Raw genomic sequence first — 24,678 nt, 5'->3', positions numbered from 1 at the left:
CTTAAGGATACAGGGCGGAAGAGGAGATAGACTTAGTGAGAGAGTAGCACTGATATATATACACTACCAAATGTAAAACAGCTAGTGGGAAGCTGCCGCATAGCACAGGGAGATCAGCTCGGTGCTTTATGTCCCCCAGAGGGGTGGGATAGGGTGGGTGGGAGGGAGGCTCAACAGGGGGATATATGGGGAATATATGTATACCTATAGGTGATTTACTTTGTTGTAAAGCAGAAACTAAGAAAGTGTTATAAAGCAATTATACTCCAATAAACATGTATTTTTAAAACCCACAACACTGTAAATCAACTACACTAGAAAATATTTCTTAAGTGCAAAATATTTTTGAATGTAAGTTTTATTGTGTGTGTGTACCACAGTTTCAATATATATGAATTATGTCAAATTGATTACATTGTTTTTCAAAATAAAGAATTTTGGATATTATACATCAGCTTCATAATATAAATATAGAAAAACTATATTATTTTTTTCTAAAATTCAGAAATAGCCATTTTGCTCATTCGGTATACTATAAACCACTAACTATTAAAAAGGGATTCGTGACCTCTTCCTTCCAAAGAGATATTTCTCCACTCACACAAGTTTAATAGAATGTTCCGCCATGAACTGACTTCCCACCTTACAGACACGAGATTTGCATCCTGAAATCTCTTTCTTGCAAAAATGTCCAATTAGCATCTCAGCATTATAGAAAAGAAATGCTTTTTTCCAGATCTCAAATTCCATACAACTTTACTCAAGACATCATGTTTCTTTTTCACACACACTGACAGTATTTTATTTTTACAAGAGATAAATCAACTGACACCAAGCATTGTAAATGGATAACCACAACAAAAGCAACAATGATTGCAATTACCAAACACGAAACACACTCATACTATGTCATAATATTGACATTCAGCCCAGTAATCCTCCACTGTAACAGCTTCTTTACTTTGCAGTGAAAGACATCATGTATTTTTTAAATTATCAGCAAACTCACCTGAGGTCTTTAAAAATCAACAAAAACATAATTTGGGGTTCTCTTTCATTTATCCTGGTTCTAAGTGGTCATTTCTAAGCAAAAGTATTTAAGTATGTTAATGTCATCTTATAACATCATATTTCAAATGACTACTGTCTCTCCAAAGATGAAAGGTGAGGAACTCATAGTTAGGCTCTCCAAATTATTACTCTCTGAATCTGTATGACCCTTCTGCTGAACTCCACACTGTTCATTATTCTCTGAGAATATTCTTTTTCTTGTATGGCCATCTCACATGCTCTTTCATTTCATGAAGTGTTTTCCTACAATTTTATGCCTAGTTTATTTCTTAGAATATGAATTATTTCAGATTGATATTTAAAGACAAAAAGACTTCTCTATAATTCCCTGAGAGTTTCAAGAACTCCTTGTTCTTTTTTGTAATACTTAGATTCTGAAGCTCTCCACAAAGCATTACTAAAATTGCATTTACATAAGTATCTACATATTAATCACACATGAATGCATTTACAATTGTATTATGATTTATTGTTAATTTTGGAACATAAACGTAGCTGTCTTATTTACCACCCTGTTGGAAATCATTTTAATATTTGCACTTAGGACTTGAAAGAGAATGGATAAATAAAAACCTGAAGAATATGCAAATACAATTTATGTATTTCTCATAAAATTAGGTGATTATCTAACCTTTATCCAGAAAAAAGAAGAGCCCAGATACTCTGCAGGCATGATACTCGAGAATGTATGGTCTTCCAGCAGGAAAACATGCAGTAATCCATGTGGCAGAGTTTACCTGTGACCAGCTGGGGTTAGTGACCTATGCATTCCTTAAATGCAACATATCAGGAGTGGAAAAAGGGAATTTGTCAGTTGTGGCAATCAGTATCATGAAGATTTATAGCAGGTCATGCTCATATATTCAGCACAGGTACAATCAAAAGTTTGCTCAATTCTGGGAGATCTAAGTCTGTATCTGTTACCTTGTCTTTAACGAGGAAATGTCAGAACTGACTTACCAAAAAAAGTGTTTATTTGTTTTAATTACAGTCACTGTAAGACATAGCTCAGAACAGCTAATCTGACTTAGTGATTCTCTCATCAGGAAATACAGTTTCTACTTCCTTGTTTCTTCTCCACATCCTGTAGTAAGTAAAGTTTCAATGAAAGATAAATCTACAGGGAGAAAAGAAAAGAAAACTGACATGTGTTGAAAAGATCATTCTGACAGGTTTGACCACGTATGTCTGTGTTTCTGGCGATGGACACGAGCCAGAGCTCCCGACTCTGACATTTTCACTGACATCACTCCCCTTGATCCTCAGTTTGAAAGTGGATAAAAATGTTTTCTTCTTTAAGAAATTAAATAAAGAATGCTTTCTAGACATGATCCTCTAATGATTTTCAGTCAGTGGTCATCAACAAAGGAAAAGAACAGAATCTCATCCCCACAGAAGGGTGACATTCAGTCAAGTAAGAAAATTATCCCTGAAATCAGAGCTTCATCTTTAACATGCAATCAAAGGTTTTAACAGGTGCTGCCACACTCTGCAGTCAGCCCTACCATATGGGATTGGCTCTGAGAATCTCACATCAGATGACTAACAAACACGTCATAGTACATTGATCTGGTACCAGATCCTGCCTCTTTTAATGATCTCCCACAGGGACATTGGAATATTCTAGGATATTTCCTGGAGCCCTCTACTCTATACAGGTACACTTCCAAGTAGAAAGAGAAGCTTTGCTTCTCACTGGGACCCATGCTCTGTCCAACCAACCTCTCTAGAATTATGATGTTCTAATCTCTCCTGATTAGAATATTTCAAGGTCTCTCCCTGTGCTAATTTAGTAAAGGTAAAAGAGAAACAAGAAAGAGCAAACTATGCAGGGAGCAATATATAAGATTCCTTTCCTTAATGTATTTATCTGATATACCCAAATATTGAGAAATATAGATTCATTTCAGAATGGTCAAGAAAAGAGGAGGAGGAACCTCCATGCCAACAGTATAGATAAAATGGAATCAATACTGCATAAGGTCCAGCTTAAGCTTAGCTACGAGGTACTAACTCTTCTCATAAAGAAGCAATAGTTCTCCATCATTTGAAGCACACTGAGGACACAGACAGCTGGACACTGAGGGTGTAGTCTCCTCACTCGAATTCTGTACCTGCATCACAGAGCAATAAAATATCTCCAAAGAATTATTAAGAATGAGGTGGGGAGCCAAAATAAAAAAGATGAATCCATAGTCTGCCCTACCATCTGTTCTGCTGGATATTACCACTATCTTGGCCCAATATCACCTTCCCACTCTTCTCTGGGCCTCCCTACTTTCCACCTCCATCCTCTCATTATATCTTACCTACACTTGGAAACAACTCTAATCTTTCCACTTATCTTTATCAACAAGTAATTCAAATAGCAACTGTGTATATAACTCCTTAGAAACCTCAGGTCTGACTCATTAATACATGACCTTCGAAGTCCAAAGTTTTCCTAATTCCCTTTATTATTTTTTTTCTAATTTCCATGTACTTACACTCTCAGGACTTCCACTGTTCTCAGGTTCGTGTTCCCTGCAAAATCTGTCAACCTAGACATAGACTTAAGTACCACACTCTAATTATCTCCTGGGGAATCCAATCCAGTTTTTAAAAAAGTCTCAGCAAGCCTTATGGACTTTATTAAACACTCTTTAAGATAACCCATGGGAGATAGCAGTATACCCACAGATATCTATTTAATACACCCTCAGAGTAAATTTTTTTTTCTTTTTTTAATGTCTCTTCTGGCCAGTGAAGACTCTCAGCTCTTCTTCTTCAACATATGCAGTGTCTCACCCTTCTGATTACTCTCTGCTCTATCCCAGGTCCACTCCCTTTCCTGATATTACATTCTTTCCCAATTTTGTATGTTGGTAAAATCAAATAACATAAAATATAACATGTTAATTATTATTAAGTGCACCATTCACTGATATTAAATACATTCATATTATTGGGTGATCAACATCACCATATATCTTTCTAATTCTTTTCTACGTTTTAAAACTGTAACTCTATATCCTTTAAACATAACTTTCCTTTTTCTTCCATAATCACCTGAAAAGAGCATCATTATCCTCCAATTCCTATGGTTTTGACTACACTAACTGCCCCATATAATTGAAATAAGTAGTTGTATTGTTATGACTCACTAAAAGTCACAAAAATGGCATTTGTGGTAGCTAAATTTCCTCAAGATTCATCCATGATGTAGCATATTCCTACATCTTTTCCTTCTTAACACTGAATAATATTGTATTATATGGGTATACCACACTTTACTTATCCAGGAGCTAGTGGATGAACACTTAGGTTGCTTTCATATTTTAGCTACTGTGATTATTACTGCTCTAAACACTGGAGTACAAATATTTCTTTAAGACACTGATTTCAATTCCTTTGGGTATACCTCATAGTAAAATTCCTGGATCATGTAGTAATTCTATTTTTCAATATCTGAAAAATTGCCATACTCTTTTGCAAAGCAGCTGTATCATTCTACTTTCCCACTGACATAGCACAATGCTTCCAACTCCCTCACATCCTCACCAATAATTGTTTTTTTGTGTGTGTGTGGTATGCAGGCCTCTCAGTGTTGTGGCCTCTCCCGTTGCAGAGCACAGAATTCGGACGCCCAGGCTCAGCGGCCATGGCTCACGGGCCCAGCCGCTCCGCGGCATGTGGGATCTTCCCAGACCGGGACACGAACCCGTGTCCCCTGCATCGGCAGGCGGATTCTCAACCACTGCGCCACCAGGGAAGCCCCTCACCAATACTTGTTTTCTGCTTGTGTATGTGTGTGTGTGCTTGTGTGCATATGCATGCACACAAATATATAAACATACATTTAGCGATATGGAGCATCTATTCAAGTGCTTAGTCATTTGTACATCTTTTTGAAGAACCATCTATTCAAGTCTTTTATCCATTTTTGAATCAGGGTGTTTGCTTTTCGTTGAGTTGTAGGAGTTCTCTGTATATTCTGAATAGAAATCTCTTGTCAGATAGATGGTTTTCAAATATGTTCTCCCATCTTGTGGGTTGTCATTTTATTCTGTTTACATTTCTTTGATACACATTTTAATTATGTACTGAAAATTGTTTATTTTTTTGTTAGCTGTACCTTTGTTGTTCCTTCGTTTCATATTGAGGAAAACACCACCAAATCCAATGTCATGAAGCTCTTGTCCTGTGTCTTCTTCTAAGAGTTTTTATATTCTTAGGTCTTATATTTAGTTTCTTGATACGTTTTCATTAATTTTTGCATATGATGTTAGGCAAGGGTCCATCTTCCTTCTTTTGCATGTTGACAACAAGACTTCTCAGCATCATTTGTTGAAAATACTTTCCTTTCTACTTTGAAAAGTCTTGGCAACTTGTCAACTATCATTTGGCCATATATCAGGGTTTATTTCTGGGTGTTCTATTCTATTCTATTGGTCTTGAATAAGGAAGAAAATAGTATAACCTATCCAGGTTGATGAAGAACATAAAGACCAGGACTGAGAACTGGGAGGGCAATATAAAACAGCAGAGAGTAAAAGACAGTGTGAGAGAAGATCTTGCATTTGTGAGTTCATGGAAATATGATCCATGCTAAAACCACTAAATGCCTGACTTTAAACAATATGGTAAATGTGCTGGCAAGAAACATAACACTTACCTATCTCTGGGAAATATAGTATGGGCATAAAGATAAACTACACACAAATATATTAAAAAGGGAAGGGTTTTCATGGTGTGAGAATATTGTGGGATTTGAAATACAATTTACTTCTGTTCTACTATTGTCTCTAAAATTTATCAAAGTGTATATACAAGCTATTCCAATTCTGGTAATGTGCTTGACAGGTTTATATATGAACTTAAGCAGACCAGTAAATGTACATTCATAGTAGGACTGTTCCCTAAACCAAAAAACAAAACACAAAAACTGGAAAGACTAGAGTTCACTTTGTCAACACACATACAGATGCAGTGATGGTTTACGGTCCAAAATCAGAAGGTGAGCATGGGTGCAAGAGGTTAATCCCCAGGCTGGGCTGGGGTGCAGAGTTTGAGGGTAACAGAGGTAGAAAAGGCTTCTGTCCTATCCTTGATTTATGAGGTATGGAAATTCACAGGTCACTACCTTCATTTCAAAATGAATGAATGCACTATTCAATTTTTTTCAACAGGCGAAGTAAGCAAGAGTGATAATAAATTTCAAACTGTCACTAATCAAATAAGATACTAAGAAAAATTAAATAATATGATTTAAGAATGAAGTGGAGAGATTGTCCGAGATGGCAGCATTCAAAGACCCAGAGCTGGATGCCTCTCATGGGCAATGTCACATCAAAGTCACAGCTGTTTACAGAACAGCAATTGATGAAAAAGGCCGGGACCTACCATGAAAGATGTTTTACAGCTAAAGACATAAGGAAGGCACCTCGGCAAGCCAGGAAGGAAGGGCAACATCTCAACAGAGTCAAGACCCATACCACCAGATGGGTGGCCCACAAATGGGAGAATGATTACAATTTCTGAGGTGCTCCCAGGTAGCAAGGGGTATGAAGCCAATCAGGCTCCCAAGCCCAGGGATCCTGTGCTGGAAAGAAGAGTTTCTAGGAAATTGGGCTTTGAAGACTAGTAGTGTTTATTTTCCAGAGAGTCAGAGAGTTGTGGGAAACAGAGATTCCACTCTTACAATATGCTCACAAAATCCCACATGATCTGAGAATCAGAACAGAAGCAGTCATTTGAAAGGTTCCTGGGTCACACCTACCTCCTGATCTTGGAGAGTCTCCCAGACAGGCAAGAGGCAACTACAGCACAGCCTCAGGGACATGGACACTGGCAGCAGCCATCGGGGGGAGCTCCTTCTACCTCGTGGCCACTGGTACCAGCAAGCATAATTTCAGAATCCTCCTTCTATCTTTTTAGCTTCAGGACCTAGCCGTACCCATTTCCACCAGACTATAGACACAAGCACTAGGGGGCTGCAGGCCAAACAACTAACAGAGCAGGGGCATAGCCACATCCACCAGCGAACACGATGCCTTCAGACCGTCAGTGCACAGCTGCCCCTGGACATGGGCCCAGCCACCAAAAGCCCCAGGACCAGCCTCCACACCTCAGTGGACAGGCACCAGCCCCAGAGTCCCTGACCCCTCTGACCAGTGAGCCTCCTCCAGCCTTGAAATCAGCCTCACCGTCGGCAGGTGATTACTGCACAGGGACTGGATGGAGCTTGGACCTACACAACCGCAAACCTGCACTAGCAGTGGGATCAGCCTCACACACCAACAGGCACACACCGGCTCCAGGAATACCACAGCCCAGAAGCCTGTGTGACCAGAACACTCCCTTGCAGGCCAGAAGCAGCCATGGGCTCAGCTGGGTCCTGACCCTGCCCATCAGAATACCAACACAAGATTAGGGATACCCCAGACCCTGCAGAGAGCTGTGTCAGGGACAGTGATCCAACACCAACTCTGCAACTCCTGGGCCGTGCAGCCAGAACTCAGGACCTGTGTTTTCCTCCCAGAAGCCAGTGCAGCCCCAGGACCAGTGACTGGGCACTAGCCCTGCTATCACCTGGACTGCAATTCTACCCATAGGTGAAGCAGCACTAGATTTGGTGTCTCCCAGAGTTGTGCAGCCAGCTGCCCTATGATTTATCCTCAACAAGCAGCACAGACAGCCTCCATACAAGGCAGAGTATGGCCAACAAGCACTCTGGGGGCAGCCAAGCCTACCAGACCATCCACAGTAGTCAGCCCACCACAACAGAAGAGCCCAAGCAGCCCACACAGGGGCTACAACTGGAACATATAGTTCTAGTGACAAGGGGACAGTGGGCTGCTGGGACACATAGGACCTCCCCTACAAAAGCCCACTTCTCCAAGGTCAGGAAATGTAACAAACCTACTACATACATAGCAATAAAAACAGCAAGTTAAGACAAATGAGGTGACACAGAAACACAATCCAAATGAAGGAACAAGATGAGAATGCAGAAGAAGATCTAAGTGAAGTGAAGATAGCCAATCTCCTCAACAAAGAGTTCAAGGTAATGACTGTAAAGATGATCAAAGAACTCAGGAGAAGAATGGACAACCAGAGCAAGAAGTTAGAATTTTTTAAAAAAGAGTTAGGCCATTAAAGAACGACAAAACAGAGATGAAGAATACAATAACTGAAATGAAAAATACACTAATAGGAAACTACTGTAGACTAAATGATACAGAGGAATGAATCAGAAAACTGAAGGACAGAGTACTGGCAATCACTGAGGATGAACGGTAAAACGGTAGATTAAAATGAAATGAGGAAAGTTGAACAGACATGTGAAACAACATCAAGTGTACTAATATTTGCATTATACTGGTCTCAGAAGACAAAAGGAAAGAGAAAGCAGGGTAGAACATACCTGAAGAAATAAGAGCTGAAAACTTCTGCAACCTGAGAAAGAAAACAGACATCCAAGTCCAGTAAACACAGTAAGGCCAAAACAGGATCAACCCAAAGAGGACCACACCAAGACTCATTGTAATTAAAATGGCAAAAAATAAAGATAAAAAGACACTATTAAAAGGAGCAAAGGAAAGCAACAAGTTACAAACATGGGAACTTGCATAAAGTTATCAGCTGACTTTTCAGGATAACCTCTGCATGCCAGAAGGGAGTGGCATGGTATATTTAAAGTCATGAAAGGGAAAAGCCTAGAACCAAAAATACTCTAAGCAGCAAGGCTCTCCTTCAGATTTGACAGTGAGATCTAAAGTTTTACAGAGAAGAAAAACTAGAAGAGCTCAGCATTGCCAAACCAGCTTTATGAGAAATCTTAAAGGGGCTTTTCTAAGTGAAAAAGAAAAGGCCATGACTGAAACATAAAAATTAGGAAAGGAAACTTACTAAAGGAAAAACCTCATTGGATAAGGCAAATATTCAACAAAGGTAGTAAATCAACCATGTACACAGATAATAGGAAGTATGAAAGAAAACAGTAATAAAATCATCTATATTCACAATAAGACGGTAAGGGACACACAAAACAAGTAGATGTAAAATATAAGGTCAAATTCAGTAACTGTGGGGGAGCAGAGTAACAATGCAGGGTTGTTAGTGTCACGTGAAATTAACAGCTCAGCAACTTAAATAACCACACACACACACACACACACACACACACACACACACACAAAATGAAGGAAATCCAAACATAATATTAAAGATAGTCCTCATATCACAGATGAAGGGAATAAAAGGGGAAGAAAGGAACATTGAAGAAATTAAAGAGGGGTTCTAAAAATACCCAAGACAAATGAAAATGAACACACAATGATCCAAAATCTATGGGACACAGCCAATGCAGTTCTCAGGGGGAAGTTATAGTGATACAAGCTTATTCTTAGGAAACAAGAAAAATATCAAATAAACAACCTAACATTACACCTGAAGGAATTAGAAAAAGAAGAAAAACCAAAACTCAAAGCTGTCAGAAAGAAAAAAATTAAGAAAACAATACCATATGCAATCACACCAAAAAGAATAAGCTACCTAGGAACAAACACACCTAAGCAGGTAAAAGACATGTACTCAGAAATCTATCAGCCATTGGTGAAAGAAGTTGAAGGCAACAGAAAAAGATGGGAAAATATAGCATCTGCATGGACTGGACGAATTAATACGATTAAAATAACCATACTACCAAAGACAATCTACAGATTTAATGTAATCCCTGTCAGATTACCAAAGCATTTTCACAGAACTTGAAAAAGTAATTTTAAAATTTGTATAGAAACACAAAAACCCCAAATAGCCAAACAATCTTGAGAAAGAACAGAGCTGGAGGCATCAATCACCTTGACTTCAGATTATACTGCAAAGCGACAGTAATCAAAGAGAATCGTACCCGAGCAAAAACAAACACAAAGATCACTGGAATAGAATAGAGATCCCAGAAATAAGCCCACACACTTATATTTAATTGATTTAAGACAAAGCAGGCAATATGGAGAAAAAACTTTCTCTTCAATAAGTGGTACTGCAAAAACTGGTCAGCTACATGGAAAAGAATAAAAGTAGATTATTTTAGCACACCATATACAAAAAAAAATGCAAAACTGAATAAAGACCTAAATGTAGGACCAGAAACCATAAAACTCCTAGAGGAAAATAGAGAACATTCTTCAACATAAATGATAGCAACAGTTTTAGGTTCAGTCTACTAAGGCAAATGAAACAAAAGCAAAAATAAACAAATGGGACTTCACTAAACTTAAAAGATTTTGCACAGTAAAGGAACCCAAAGACAAAATGAAAAGACAACCTGCTGAAGGAGAGACAATATTTGCACATGACAAGAGGTTAATACCAAAAAGATGACCAAGCAAGGGTTCATATCTAAACTACAGAAAGAGCACATACAACTCAATATCAAAAAAACACCCAAAATCTTATTTTAAAAAAATGAGAAGACCTAAATAGACATTTTTCCAAGGAAAAAATAGATAGACAGGCAGAACTCACAAAGTTGCTAAACATAGCTAATTGGCAGTAAAATGCAAATCAAAACTATGAGATATAACACCTCAGTCTTGTCAGAATGGCTGTCATCAAAAAGATCACAAATAACAAAGGTTAGTGAGGATGTGGAGAAAGGGAAACACATGTACACTCTTGATGTGAATGTGAAGAAGTGCAGCTACTGTGGAAAGCAGAATGGAGGTTCCACAAAAAACTAAAAATAGAACTACCATAATATCCAGCAATTTCACTCTTGGGTATATCAGAAGAAAACAAAAACACTATTTCAAAAAATTAACTGCACACCGATGTTCATAACAGTGTTATTTGCCATAGCCAAGATATAGAGTCAAACTAAGTGTTCATCAATATGTTAGGGGATAAAAAAAGATTTTTTATGATGACTTCAGCAAAAAATGAAAGTTTGCCATTTGCAAGAACATGGATGGAATTGGAGGGTATTATGCTTAGTAAAATAAGCCGCAGAGAAAACAAGCATGGTAGATTATCACTTACACGTGGCATCTAAAAAATTGAATACAACAACAACAAAAAAAAAAAACAGACTCACAGGTTAAAGAACAGACTAGTGGTTACCAGCAGGGAGAGATAGGGTGGGTGAGCAAAATAGTGGTAGGAGATTTTGAGGTATAATCACTAGGTATAAAATCAATAATCTACAGTGATATACTGTATAGCATGGGGAATATAGCCACTCTTTTATAATAAATATAAATGGAGAAGAACCTAAACATTTATGAATCACTATGTTGTACCTCTGAAACTAATATAATAATGTAAATTAACTATAGATAAATAAAATATAAAGTAAGAAAAAATAAAGGGGAGACAGATTATTAGATAGAAATCAATTAAATAAAAACAAGTTTTGGAAATCAAGGAATTAAAAAACAACATGTGAGACACAACATTAGCATTTAAAGTGTACAATCTATTCATTTTAAAGAAATCATTTAAGTGGTGAAATATGGTACCAATTCTCACAATTTTGTATATCAAGGATAAATTATTATCTACAAAAATATGTTACAAATATTCACTCAAAAAGAAAGAGAAAATTTGGATTAACCCATTTTAGTATACAAATTTAATATCAAAGTCTCTATGTAAAATTGATTTGAATAAGTTCTGTTAGCCACTTCTAGTTTCTTTGTGACAGGCTCCAGACGCACAGGCTCAGCGGCCATGGCTCAGGGGCCCAGTCGCTCCGCGGTATGTGGGATCTTCCTGGACCGGGGCACGAACCTGTGTTCCCTACATTGGCAGGTGGATTCTCAACCACTGCGCCAGCAGGGAAGCCCAATGTAAAATCTTTTAAAGCATAAAAATCAGCCTTTCTACATTATTCCATTAGACACACATAGAAGTTAAAGGAAATGAGAAGACAGAACAATCAACCAGGAAGGTGATTTTACTGAGAAACAGTCATTCGTTCTCCCTCCTCCTTTTCTTTTCCTCCTTTTCCAGATCTCTTTCGGTTCCAATCAAGAGAAGTCTTGAGAGTTCTGAGAATATTTCTTTGAGGGCTTCAAATCACCATACCTACATCCTCTGCCACAACTACACACACGGGAACAAAAATAAACTTCTGCTATCTACTCATGTAGGAGGGATTCATGCAAAATAAACTCCTACATGGAGACCAACAGGTGAGTTTTCTACCTGTTCTTTATAATGTCCTTCCATTAGAGTAAATCCCACACATTATGAGGCAAAAGCGGTTGTGAGCTTTTCCTTGAAGTCAAAAATCTTGCATTCATTTCAAGTACCTGGTGATCATAGGGTACAGCCCGGGAAGGTGCCATCCCCCTGGGGGTGGTGGTGGCGGTGAATGGGCTCCCGCAACCATGCACCTCCTGATGTACACATTCTGGAGAAACAAAGGGCGGTCACACCGCGGTCAGCCTGTCAGGCTGTCAGGCGACTGGACAACCCGACCAGCCTGGAAGTGCCCCATCAGTTGCTGAAAGCAAAACTCTGTCCCCCCTGTGAAGCCAGGCAATTTGGGCCAGAGAGTCAGAGGAGACCGGTAATCAACTCCTCCTCTCTGCTCACCTCCTCGGGGTTACAGCAACCTCATCTCCAAACCCAAATCTGACCGTGGAGTGCCTAACTGGGAGTGACAGGTGGGCTCTGTCAGTGCTTCAGCGCCCTCTGGAGGCTGTCTGCTCTAATGGCAACTCTCATCCCTTCCTCCTCCTCCTTCCCTAGTCCTGGGGGCTGCCTTGGCCTCCTGCAGCTGCTGGCTTGATTTCATTCTTCTTCTTTCTCCAATTACAATGAAGTGTCTTACAGAGGTTTGGGATCTCTTGAAGAAGGAAGATCTTTTAGTCAATACACCTTAACAGTGAGAAACTGGTTTCAAGAATGAACCTGAAATACTGTATTTTTCTCCTGATGATTCCAAGGAGAGACAGCTCAAGTTTTCTAAATCATAAGAAAAACCAAGGTAATTATGATATTCTGAGCCAGAGATGAAAAAGCGGTTTTTAGCTCCCCCTCCTCATGTCATATGACCGGGATTTAAATCAATCAAATGCCACTGGTTTTTAAATCACCTGACCCAACTTTAAATCAATCAGCTGCTTCCCTGTAACTCACATGACTTGGCTTTGAATAGTAAGAAATGCAGAGGTATAAAATGATGTTCTGAACAATAAATGGAAAAACAACATTTTAGAAAGTTTTTTCTTTTCGAATAGACCATTCATTGCATACAGAATAAAGGATTCTCTTGTGGATTTCTTGAACTGTAAGCATGTACAATGTCTTCGTTGGCTTGACTGACTTAGTATTTTGGGGTTTTTTTGTTGTTGTTGTTAACATCCTTATTGGAATACAATTGCTTTACCATTTCTGTATAACAAAGTGAATCAGCTATTCATACACATATATCCCCATATCCCCTCCCTCTTGCGTCTCCCTCCCACCCTCCCTATCCCACCCCTCTAGGTGGTCACAAAGCACCGAGCTGATCTCCCTGTGCTATATGCAGCTGCTTCCCACTAGCTATCTATTTCACCTTTGCTAGTGTATATATGTCCATGCCACTCTCTCACTTCATCCCAGCTTACCGTTCCCCCTCCCTGTGTCCTCAAGTCCCTTCTCTACATCTGCTTCTTTATTCCTCTGCAGAGACTCCTGCGAGGGGTGGATACTTCCTTTTATGCTCAGGGAAATCCCCTAGTTTGAATATGATTTGAGTTTGATCCTGTGAAAACCATCAGAACTTCCCACCAGAGATAAATGAGGAGATTCTGGCCTTTATTAGTACGAACGGTGAACATGGGTGTCCTGGCTGTACTTGCCAACCCTCTTATTTTACCCACCTATTTTTATCCACCTTCCTCCCTGTGAGTACCTTTGACCAACCCTGAGCTCAGACTCCTGACCTATTACAGTGACTTTGTCAGTCTTTCTTTAAAAATGGACGGGTAATAAAATGAATTTAACCTAGAAGTAGCAGCTCAGTGAGGGAAATAAAATCACCAGAAGTTATCTAATCACAACCACAGCCATCCAGGGCTCTGTCTTATCTGCTGGGTCATAAGAATGGGACCTTTCTAAAGTTGAAGGGCATCCAATCAAATAAGTAAAGGTGTTGCTCACCTCTGGCTCTTGGAGGGATTGCTAGGCAGTCTACCCAGTGTATACTGACTACAAAACACTGTCATGGTTCTGAAACACCTAAGTTCCAGGAAAGCTTTTTGGGGTGCATGGGGAAGGTTTATTTTTGACATCAAGCAAACAATAAATCACCAAGGTCTTTGAGCACAGGGGTTCTTAAGAGGGCAGTAGAAGGAAGGAATGGGCAGAAAAGACGATCTCCTCTGAAGTGAATGAAGGTCGTTTTCCCAAAAGAGTAGGATTTAGTCTCAGTTTAAGGGAAACACTTTTAAATAGCTGGGACAGCTCCAAATTGCAGTTTAAGGAATGAGTGCTTCAAAAGAAAGTGCTTTAAAAGTCCTGCCAAGGCAGCAAGAGGATGAAGAGTTGGTTTTGCAAAGTTTTGAACACAGGAGTAAAGAAGCAGAAGCATCTCTGACTAAAAGGCCCTGAGATCCTATGGCAGCAATGGGTCAGTTGCAAGTGGCAGGGGGTGTGGGGGGCGATATTTCTCTCTCAACGTCTCCCAGGGCAGCCACCCCTCTCTACCCCACCCCCCTACTCCCTTCACCCTTGCTCCCCCCACTGTTGGGTCCCCGGGGACAGCACTTCTTAAGCTGGAGCGCTCAGGCACCATCTCTGCAGTCTGTATTCTTCCTGGAGCCTGGTAAGTTCTGGGACAGGAAGGCAGGTCTGCAAGGCCGCTGGGGTGCAGTCAGACCTGGAGGCCTGGAGGGGAACTGGAGCCCTGAAGCCCACTCACGTCCTTGAAGCCGAGGGAGGAACACATCCTCCTAACAGTACTTCTCAGGGGTCAGCGTGCTCCCCACCCGACGGTGATCCATACTCACTTGAGGCAGCAAGGACTGCCTCTAACTGGCCCCCTCGATTCCACATTAAGGGTCCTCGCACATGTGTGAGAGCACAGGCCCCGGATCTCTTTAGTCAGCTAAGGCTAGTGCTGCCGGGGTCCCTCCAGTCCTATCCCCCAGCCCCTCCCTCTGGGACTGTATCTATTAGAAGAAAGAGCACAGAGGAATTGGCTGAATCAAGGGACCTGGGAGCCTGGGTATGAGTTTGAAGACCGAGAATCTAAAGTGCAATTACATATTATTGGAAACTCTTGTGGAGTGTGTAGGGGGAGGTTAGGAGATTGAGAGGCTGAGTCGATCTGGTGAGTCCAGCCCCAGGACACCACAAAGCCCCTCCCCCCTTTCCCTGCCATCAGACAAGGGGTGCCGCAACTCCAGCCGGGACTCTGCACTTCCCCCTCCCTGATTCTCCTCCAGAAGAGCAGGTGGCCCCCCTCTGAGGGCAGGGGTTAAGACAACGGACCAAGTTCCCCTGCACTAAGGCGCTACTGGAAGCTCTTCCTGAACAGCAGTGCTGGCTTGGAGCGAACCCATGAACCGCCAAAGTTGGTCTCGTCCTGCAGCTGACGGACACAGGCTTTAAGTCAGCTGCCTTGGCTTTAAATCAATCAGCTCCCCCCTTTAAGTCAGGTGACCCGACTTTAAATCACTGTGTGCCCCTCAAGCCTGCAACTTCAAACGTTGGGAACTTCACTTTGATCCCAGCACCTAACATAGCAGAATGCACACTGTAGTCACCGCCAAGCCTGGCTTAGAGGCAGGATATAAGGTAAGGGGATGGGCGTGCACACATGGTATGAGGGTGTACTTCATGTACCAGAAGGGTCTAGGTACTGTGGGGTACAGCAAGCAGTGCAGGACGCAGCAGCTCCCAGGCAAAGCTGGTGATGCACAGGGAGAGCAGGCACAGCCAGGCATGCAGAGGTTCCAGGACGGGAGCTGGGACACAGCCAGCCGCGAGGCTGTGAAAGCGGAGGATCTGAGCCTTCTTGAGAAAGGCAAACACAGAGGATGGATGAGAAACAAAGACCAGATGAAATATGGATTTGAAAAACACACCCTGCTCTTGAAATTGGGGTGGGGGCACCCCAGATTTGAGTCTTCCTACTCCCCAGTACCTAGTGCTTTGGCATTTGCCAAATTACTTATAAATTGTGGCTGATAATATGTAACCCATAGAATACTGCATTTGTAGTGGTATTGCGTGTTTATGTTTCTATAGTGTAATAATCTTTTCTACAAGAAAAATGTACACTATCTGAAATAAATTAAAACCCCTCTTTAAAAAGTACTATATCAGACTTCCCTGGTGGCGCAGTGGTTAAGAATCTGCCTGCCAAGGCAGGGGACATGGGTTCAAGCCCTGGTCAGGGAAGATCCCACATGCCGCGGAGCAGCTAAGCCCACGCGCCACAACTACTGAGCCTGCAGGCCAGAACTACTGAAGCCCACGTGCCTAGAGCCAGTGCTACACAACAAGCTCAGCACGAGAATCCACCGCAACAAGAAGCCTGCACACCGCAACAAAGAGTAGCCCCTGCTCGCCGCAACTAGAGAAAGCCCGCGCATAGCAACGAAGACCCAATGCTGCCAAAAATTAATTAATTAATTAATTTTTTAAAAAAACTACTATATCTTTCTGTACAACTTCTCTGGGAAGAACAGAGAGATGGCGTGGGAGAGTGAGAAAGACCAACATTTAGTGCACATGTCTCATGCAGGTGCTCTGCTGGCTCAGACAGGTTTATCCCCACTTTACAAAGGAGGAAATAAGCTCAGAGAGGTTTAGTAATTTTCCCAAAGCCAAACAGCTATTGAGTGGCAGAACCAAGATCTGAACCAAGTCTGTTACCTTCAAAGCCTAAGTCCTCATCACAACAAAACTCAATTCATATTTACATTTATCGAATTACATTGCAACCTGAGGAGTTCTTGGTACAATCCTGAATAAGAGTGAGAAAGAAAGAAATAGCATTGTTCATACAGTCAACCAAAATTTTTGGAGCAGCTGCTAGATGCCTGGCCCTTTTTGGGGTTCAACAGCGATCAAGACAGGAAGAGTCCAGCTTTCATGAACCATGTAGTGGAGAGGAGAGACGGGTGCAACTTGGCTGAGGGATTTCAACTTGCTGGGCCTCTGTTTTCTCATCTGGAAAATGGAATGGGTGTTCTTCATTTCCTGGGATTGTCCAGCCCTCACATTCTCTGATTCCATAGGAATCATTTGTTTTCCTGTTTCTTTAAAATTCATTCAGGCCATGAGCTGTGATGAATGTTGTTAGCTGCTCCCACATCACTCTATTCCCACCCTCTTCCTGTGATCAGCTCTTTATCGAAACATGACTCACAATCAATCAAGTCACAGAACCTAACGGGCACCGAGCAGAAAAATTCCAACCCTTGCTTCTCAGGAGCTCTGTGGTCTACCTGCCAGGTAAACTTAACTCACCTGGCAAAAGGTGGCCATCCCTGGTTTCACATCAACATGATCTCAGGCACAAATCTCCTTGTTTTTCCATATTCTCTTTAAGTTACTTGTTGAAACAACTGCACAAATATGAAAAAAATATAAATGAGACATCTTCTGCCCCCAGTGCCTACTAGTAAGTTATTTTCTGCCACTTTAATGATAAGGATAGAACATTTCAACATTCTGCTGCCCTTATTATTTGTCATTTTTGTTGATATTTCTATTGAATGCATCTTTCAATATTTTAACAATGGAACATTTATTTAGGTTGTTCCAGACCCAGCCTTTAGGGGTAAAGGTTTTGTTGTTATATTTCTATTATGTTTCCTTTAAAAAATCATTATCCTATTTAACTGGATTAAGTCAATTCTATAGGCACTTATCTTATGATATTGATGAAGTTAATACATAGAGGGCAGTAGTACAAGTTGATTGGACTGGAGAGCCTCTATTAGCACAGTTAAGTATAAATATTATCTATACTTAAACCAAAGTACATGGCGAGTGAGATTCTCCGACTCCTTTTCACTGTCTGCCCCTCAAGCCTGTGAGAAATGGAATATTTCTTGCCATCTCGGTAAACAAAGGATGTCACATCATCAGCACTTGCAGCCGTCCAATGGGAGCCGGTGGGCCCTGAGGAACTCAGGATATGCAAATACAGAATGCAGGCCCCAGAGAGCTGAGGTGCATATCAAAGGAAGGAATTCGTGAGCCTGACTCTGGCATCTTCGCATAAGGAAAGCCCTGCATTCCTCACCTTGGGAGAGCTGGATTTCCTTAGCTGACAATCACCTTTTCATGTTCCCCATCACCTGCGCCAGCCCCTCCCCCGCCCTGTCCCCTCCCCCCGGTACTTTAGCTCAGGGAGGAAGGGGCCCAGAGGGGCTCAGCTGAATAAGGGGCCTGCGAGCCTCGGGAGGAGCTTTCGGCCGCTTTCCCCGCCGTCGGGAGGAGGGGCGCTGGCGCTGCAGCCAGACCCTGCGCCTCCCTTGCCCCGTGTCCCCTCAGGACCCTTCGGCCGACCCCCTCCCTACGCCCCCCAGGCCCCACGAGCCAGGCCGAGGGCAGGGGCGAGAGGAGGGACCGAAGTTCCCCGGGACCAGACGCTGCGGGCCGCCCTTTCTGCACAGCAGCGGCGGGTGGCAGCGAACCCCTGCCCCTCAGAAGCTGGTCTTGAGCTGCCGCCCGGGCACCGGACCAGGCGGAGGGTCGGCGCCCACTTACCCGGCCCGCCGTCCCCACGACTGTCGCGGCTTCGGCCGCCGGGGCCCCTCCAGAGCCGGCAGCCTCAGTGAGGCCGCCCTCCCCTTGGGCTCCGGCGCAGTTCCGTGACGGCGGAGGGAAGAGACCCCGAGCCGGGATTCCAGCTCTGCGGAAACGTGGGCTAGGTTCTGAGAGAAGGGGGTGGGACCGCTCTGCCCCGAGGCCTTCCGGGAGGGAGGGGGGCGCCGGGGTAGGGAGCCGCCAGGAATGCAGGGCCCCGTCGGGAGTCCTGGAGGGGCGGCCCGACCTGGGGGCCCCGCCCACTGTGGCCGCAGCCCAGGCCTTTATCCTGGAATCCTACACAAGCAAGAAAGATACACAGTCCATGGTAAATATTCACAAATGATTGTTGCTTCTGTGCTTACTATTCTGTTAAAGGTGTAAAATCCATAAAACACTTTAAGTTCAAAGTTAAATATGAATTTTAACTTTCTAATTATGTCTCTGCTATTCACAATTTTGGTTAATGAATCAGAGACTGTGGCATCACTAGTTTAAAAAGAGCTTGTTAAAAAAATAGAACTCAGGCCCACTGGAGCTACTGAATCACAGTCTGCAGTTTTATAATCTCTCCAGTGTACTTGTGTACCCATGGATAGTTGAAAGGTACATTTCTACCTCAACATATCTTCTCTGTCTGAGAAATACACACATTTTATCCAGTTTGATATAAATAACACATTCAAAAATGCATATGCCTGTTTTGAAACCATCATTTTATCATTTCTTTTCCAGATAAGTATAGTATTTATACTGGTTTTGTGGATCACTTGCCATACTCTTTTCTTGTAGTTAGAAATAAGGTAGAGAAAGTTACTTTGTAATATATATATATATATATATATATATATATATATATATATATATATATTAGTGGATAATTGAAGACACTCTTCTAAATTAAAACCAGTTCTCTTAACTTGCTGTTTTCTTCTTGGGTCACATTATGAACTCTTCCCGTGGCCACATGGCATGTGTACTTTTAATTTCAGGGACTGCTGACATTCCAGGATGTGGCCATAGATTTCTCTGAAGAGGAGTGAGAATGCCTGGACCAAGATCAATGGGAATTGTACAGGGATGTGATGTGAGCGAAGTATAGAAACCTACTCTCCTTGGGTGAGGATACCTTCTTTCCATAATTCCTTATCCAACCGGAGGGTTTAGAGTCCTTCATTTGTAGAATGTCTCCTGGAATCTTCTGCTTCCTACAATAGGGTTTCAGATTGCAACGTGTCAGGACAGATTGGGAGTTTGTGGGTATAATTTATCTTATTCTTTTAAAATTGCAGCCTCCCTTTCAATATACTTTGTAACTGCTTGGGATGTGTCTATATGAACTGTGTACTATATGCTTCTGTTATAGTCCTTACAATATTTTATTGTCTTATTTTCTGTAACAATTTTCCATGGATTCTTTGGGCTTAAGGTATAATAAAAAGGAGACTGCGATTCTGGGACTTCCCTGGTGATGCAGTGGTTAAGAATTTGCCTGCCAATGCAGGGGACATGGGTTCGATCCCCGGTCCAGGAAGATCCCATGTGCCACGGAGCAACTAAGCCAGGGGGCCACAACTACTGAGCCTACTCACCACAACTACTGAAGCTGGTGTGCCTTGAGCCAGTGCACCATTTATTTTTTGGAGAATAAAGCCACCTCTAGGGCTTTCCTGGTGGCACAGTGGTTGAGAGTCCGCCTGCCGATGCAGGGGACACGGGTTCGTGCCCCAGTCCAGGAAGATCCCACATGCCGCAGAGCGGCTGGGCCTGTGAGCCATGGTGGCTGAGCCTGCGCGTCCAGAGCCTGTGCTCCGCAACCGGAGAGGCCACAACAGTGAAAGGCCCGCGTACCGGAAAAAAAAAAAAAAAAAGCCACCTCTGAGTGATTAAACTTAGACCAGCTAGTCAAAATGCTTTATCACCTGTTCTTCTAAAACACTGATCAACGGAGCAAGTTTTACTACGGATAACAGTGTAATTGTATTCTAGAGTTCATATCAGCAATATGGTTTATGACCTTGATGCTGCATCACGACATTTCAATGGTATAACTGCTATTAATTGTCTGTTCAACAATTAAAGTCTCACGTAATCTGAGTTCAGACTGGAGTCATCCTGGTTAGTTTCTGTCTATTGCAGATTTCTTCCAGTATAAAAGGACAAGAGCAATATGGCTTACTTTACAAAATGTCTTCAAACTAAATGATGATATAATCTACATTCAATTAATTTATACATACCCTACTGTAGAACAGGGTTTGTTATGGTGGCAGAGCCCAGTAACTATGTAAAACTGAAACCTTTATCTGCACTGGTTCAAGTCCTCCTCCTAAGAATATGTTTATAATCAATATTCTTTCACAAATTACCCAATTTAATTCACCATAGCATTCCTCATATTAATTAAATGGAAAATTCTAGGCTATATACAAATCCAGAAAGGGCCAAAAATCATCAGACCCCATGGATTATTACAACCCATTGCTGAGGCATTCAAATTACTTATTAAAGAGCCACTATGTCCATCAACATCATCTATTTATATATTATTGCCCCAATGCTAGCCTTAACCCTGGCTCTCACAACATGAATTCCTCTTTGCATATCTTATCCACTAATTAATGTAAATGTAGGCATATTATTTATATTAGCCATATCACACCTAGCCATTTATTCCATCCTCAGATCTGGATGAGCTTCACATTCAAAATACTCATTCACTGGAGCTCTAGGGACAGTAGCACACACAATCTCATGTGAAGTAATGTAGCAGTTATTCTATTCTCAGTCTTACTGATAAATGGATCATTTACACTTTCAACAGTAATTATTACACAAGAACACCTATGACTAATTTTCTCCTGACCCCTACCCAGAATTTGATTATCTCCGCAGTAGCGGAAATCCAATGAAGCCCCACTTGATTTAACAGAAGTAGAATCAAAACCTGTATGTCTTCAATGTAGAAAATATAGCAGGCCCATTCACCCCGTCCTTCCTAGAGAATATGTCAATTTCCTTATAATAAACATTTCCACAACAAGCTATTTTTAGGAGCATTCGACAATCCCTAAGTGCCAGAATTATATACAGCCCCAGTCATCATTAAAACACATCTAACAATCTCCTTTCTAGGAATTTGAGCATCCTACCCAGAATTTTGATATGATCAACGTATACATCTCTTATAAAAAGTTTTTTTTACTACTAACATTAGCCCTATGTATGTGAGAGTTTTCACAACCTGTCATCATACTAGGCAACCCACCACAAACTTAAGATATGTGTCTGACAAAAGAGTTTCTTTTTTTTTTTTTTTTTTTTTCGGTACGCGGGCCTCTCACTGTTGTGGCCTCTCCCGTTGCGGAGCGCAGGCTCCGGACTCGCAGGCTCAGCGGCCATGGCTCACGGACACAGCCGCTCTGCGGCTTGTGGGATCTTCAGGACGGGGGCACGAACCCGTGTCCCCTGCATCGGCAGGCGGACTCTCAACCACTGCGCCACCAGGGATGCCCAGGTATTTTTTATATATGCTTGATATGAATTCTTCTCTCTTTCTGTCTCTCCTCTTTCTTTAGATGAGTGTCAGTTTTCAGTGTTAATAACATCTAATTTGTTTTTTATCTTCTTTATTTACTTAGTCTTATTTCAGTTTACTTATGTAGTCTTCTTATCTGTAGCAGAACACATTATATATTCTAAACCACAAATACGTTTTCATTTCTTCAATAAATCTAATTATTAAGCTTTAAATTTAAGTTAACTTTCTAAGAAATTAAAGATGATACAAATAGGTGGAGAAATATACCATGTTCTTGGATTGAAAGAATCAACATAGTGAAAATGACTGTATTACCCAAAGCAATATACAGATTCAATGCAATCCCTATCAAATTGCCACTGGCATTTTTTACAGAACTAGAAAAAAGAATTTCACAATTTGTATGGAAACACAAAAGACCCCGAATAGCCAAAGCAATCTTGAGAACGAAAAATGGAGCTGGAGGAATCAGGCTCCCTGACTTCAGACTATACTACAAGGCCACAGTAATCAAGACAGTATGGTACTGGCACAAAAACAGAAATATAGATCAATGGAACAGGATAGAAAGCCCAGAGATAAACCCACACACATATGGTCACCTTATCTTTGATAAAGGAGGCAAGAATATACATTGGAGAAAAGACAGCCTCTTCAATAAGTGGTGCTGGGAAAACTGGACAGCTACCTGTAGAAGTATGAAATTAGAACACTCCCTAACACCATACACAAAAATAAACTCAAAATGGGTTAAAGACCTAAATGTAAGGCCAGACACTATCAAACTCTTAGAGGAAAACATAGGCAGAACACTCTATGACATCAATCACAGCAAGATCCTTTTTGACCCATCTCCTAGAGAAATGGAAATAAAAACAAAAATAAACAAATGGGATCTAATGAAACTTAAAAGCTTTTGCACAGCAAAGGATACCATAAACAAGACCAAAAGACAGCCCTCAGAATGGGAGAAAATATTTGCAAATGAAGCAACTGACAAAGGATTAATATCCAAAATTTATAAGCAACTCATGCAGCTCAATAACAAAAAAACAAACAGCCCAATCCAAAAATGGGCAGAAGAACTAAATAGACATTTCTCCAAAGAAGATATACAGATAGCCAACAAACACATGAAAGAATGCTCAACATCATTAATCATTAGAGAAATGCAAATCAAAACTACAATGAGATATCATCTCACACCGGCCAGATTGGCCATCATCAAAAACTCTAGAAACAATAAATGCTGGAGAGGGTGTGGAGAAAAGGGAACACTCTTGCACTGCTGGTGGGAATGTAAATTGATACAGCCACTATGGAGAACAGTATGGAGGTTCCTTAAAAAACTACAAATAGAACTACCATATGACCCAGCAATCCCACTACTGGGCATATACCCTGAGAAAACCATAATTCAAAAAGAGTCATGTACCAAAATGTTTATTGCAGCTCTATTTACGATAGCCAGGACATGGAAGCAACCTAAGTGTCCATCAACAGATGAATGGATAAAGAAGATGTGGCACATATATACAATGGAATATTACTCAGCCATAAAAAGAAATGAAACTGAGTTATTTGTAATGAGGTGGATAGACCTGGAATCTGTCATACAGAGTGAAATAAGTCAGAAGGACAAAAACAAATACCGTATGCTAACACATATATATGGAATCTAAAAAAAAAAAAAAAAAATGTCATGAAGAGATTAGTGGTAGGAGGGAATAAAACATAGACCTACTAGAGCATGGACTTGAGGATATGGGGAGGGGGAAGGGTAAGCTGTGACGATGTGAGAGAATGGCAGGGACATATACACACTACCAAATGTAAATTAGATAGCTAGTGGGAAGCTACAGCATAGCACAGGGAGTTCACCTCTGTACTTAGTGACCACCTAGAGGGATGGGATAGGGAGGGTGGGAGGGAGGGTGACAAAAGAGGGAAGAGTTATGGGAACATATGTATATGTATAACTGATTCACTTTGTTGTAAAGGAGAAACTAACCCACTATTGTAAAACAGTTATACTCAAATAAAGATGTTAAAAATAAATAAATAAATAAATTTAAGTTAACTTTCTAAACTAAACATGTTGTATCATAGTGAATATTAATTTTTCTATGACAGCTGAAAGGTCACATTTATTCAGAAAATGTTGTATTCAGCTTTCTTTTCATTTGCTCCTACTTCTCATCGATTCACAGACGTAAACATCCCTTCATCCATGGATCTGACTTTTCTCTGATTTCTCATGGTCATTCTCACTAATTCTTCTTGCCTCCTGAAATGTTTAGCAATCCCGTTATTCCACAGAAGCAAAA

The 24,678-nt window shown here is 41.2% G+C and overlaps 1 long non-coding RNA gene across 2 annotated transcripts in view; it reads right to left on the bottom strand.

The window, feature by feature from the left end:
- LOC136793833 (uncharacterized) overlaps positions 1-18,983 on the bottom strand; it is a 35,818-nt gene extending 16,835 nt beyond the window's left edge. The window contains exons 1-3 of one of the 2 annotated variants that reach the window (XR_010839773.1): positions 18,772-18,983; positions 17,524-17,621; positions 16,933-17,223 (exon numbers count right to left, since the gene is read on the bottom strand). This is a non-coding gene — a long non-coding RNA (uncharacterized lncRNA). Of the gene's footprint in view, positions 1-16,932; positions 17,224-17,523; positions 17,622-18,771 lie in introns of those variants that run through there. The other variant, XR_010839774.1, reaches the window with a different exon arrangement.
- Positions 18,984-24,678: the final 5,695 nt, after the last annotated feature.

Source organism: Kogia breviceps, chromosome 3, assembly GCF_026419965.1.
Source record: "Kogia breviceps isolate mKogBre1 chromosome 3, mKogBre1 haplotype 1, whole genome shotgun sequence".
NCBI lineage: Eukaryota > Metazoa > Chordata > Mammalia > Artiodactyla > Physeteridae > Kogia > Kogia breviceps.
This window is presented reverse-complemented; position numbering and strand designations above follow the sequence as displayed.